The sequence below is a fragment of the Myotis davidii genome, unplaced genomic scaffold (assembly GCF_000327345.1).
Source record: "Myotis davidii unplaced genomic scaffold, ASM32734v1 scaffold728, whole genome shotgun sequence".
Taxonomy (NCBI): Eukaryota; Metazoa; Chordata; class Mammalia; order Chiroptera; family Vespertilionidae; genus Myotis; species Myotis davidii.
Window position 1 is genome coordinate 69,913 of NW_006299269.1, and position 2,276 is coordinate 72,188.

The following is a 2,276-nucleotide window of genomic DNA, read 5'->3' on the forward strand; positions in this document are numbered from 1 at the left end:
GGCTCAAAACTGTGAAGCCACAGGGGATAAAAATCTTGCAATTCAGTGCCATCTACTGGAACAGAGTAGAAAAACCTTCTCAGAGATAAATGGGGAAAACAAAAGAGAACAGCAAATGCCATGAACAACCACAACACCGACCAGAAAGAAAATGGAAAATCCCCAGAAAATTGGCTGCAATACATGGAATTATGCAAGTTGAATGACAGAGATTTCAATATTGCAGTTCTGAAAATACTCAGTGAGATGCGGGAAAATACTTACAGGCAATTCATTGCACTCAAGAAAACAAATCAATGAACAAAATGAGCATTGCTCTGAAGAAATTGAAATTTTAAAAAAGAATCAAGCAGAAAATCTGGAAATGAAGCAGGCAATTAAAGAAATTAAGAGTGAGCTAATGAGCATAGAAAACAGAACCATCTAGTTAGAGGAAGGAACTAATGATATTGAAGATAGGAATCAAGAAATGATGCATAGGGAAGAAGACAGAGACCTGAGAATAAAGAAATATGAAATAGCCCTATAAAACCTCTCTGATTACATTAAAAATAATATCAGAATCATAGGCATAGCAGAGGAAGAAGAGAGAGACTATGGAATGGAGAGTCAATTAAAACAAATAGTGGATATCAACACTGTCTGACACAATTTGAGCTTGCTACAGCAACAAAGTCTAACTTATTCCAGTGCTCTCCTCTATGAGACAAGTCGTTATATAGACTTAGACAGTGTTAAAAAAAATGGTGGATGAGAACTTCCAAATCTATAGAAAGAACTAGATCCTTGAATACAAGAAGCAAACAGAACACCCAATTACCTCAATCCAAAGAGGCTGTCTCCAAGGCACTTGGTAATGAAGCTGTCAAAAATTAGTGACAAAGAAAAAATCCTCAAAGCATCCAGGGAAAAGAAGGAAGTGATCTACAAAGGAAAACCCATCAGAATTTCACCAGACTTCTCAATAGCAACTCTACAAGCCAGAAGAGTGTGGAAATAAATAGTCAAGTATCTGAAAGAAAGAAATTACCAGCCATGCATAATGTAGCCAACAAAATTATCCTTTAAATATGAAGGAGAAATAAGAACATTCCCAAACATACAGAAGCTGAGAGATTTTATCTCTAGAAAAGCTCAATTGCAGGAAATACTCAAGGGAGTTATTCCACCTGTAACAAAAGACATAAGGTCATAACACTACCAGTAGGATTGCAAAAAACCTCATAGCATAACTAGGGATAATTTGTGACAACAAAAACATACAAGGGGAGGTATGGATAGGCAAAGGAAGATGAAGATGAGATCCACTCAAAAGGGAGAAATCTATAGTATATCTGCAACTTCACTTTTTATAAAACTAATGGCAACCACACAGAAAAATCCCCCAAACAAGACATATAGCTTAAAAAAAAAGAGAAAACAAAGGAAAGATTATGTAATACCACCAAACAAAAACAACAGGTAGAAGCATAATGGAAAATAACGAGTGGGTGCATAGAGTTACCAGAAAACAAAAGATAAAATGGCTATAGGAAATCCCCATCCTATATAATACAAGGCTAATATGCAAATCAAACCAATGGCAGAACTACCGGTTGGTATGATGTGCACTGAACACCAGAGGGCAGACACTCAAAACAGGAGCTGCCCCCTAGTGGCCAGTGTACTCCCACAGGGGGAGCACTGCTCAGCCAGAAGCCGGGCTCACCAAGGGGTTCATGGCTGGCGAGTGCAGTGGTAAAAGCAGGAACCTCTCCCCACTCTGAGGCAGCACTAAGGAGCAGTGACCCTGACTTCCAGCTGAGCAGTGCTCCCACAGGGGGAGTGCCCCTTAGCTAGAAGCTGAATTCATGGCTGGCGAATGCAGTGGCTGTGGCAGGAGCCTCTCTCGCCTCTGCGTCAATGCTAAGGACCCTGATGGGTTCTGGACTGTGAGATGGTGCAGGCCGGGCTGAGAGACACCCCCCCCCAGGTGCACAAATGACATGCACTAGGCCTCTAGTACATCAATAATTGCCCTAAATGTAAATGGACTAAATTCACGAGTAAAGAGGCACAGAGTAGCAGAGTGGACAAAAAAACAAAACCCAACCATATGCTGCCTACAAAAGACATATGTAAACAGCAGAGACAAAGGTAGATTCAAAGTAACAGGGTGGAAAAGGATTCTCCAAGCAAATAACATCCACAAAAAAGCAGGTAAAGCCATACTTATATCTGACAAAATAGATCGCAAGATAGCAAAGATAACAAGAGATAAAAATGGACACTTTATA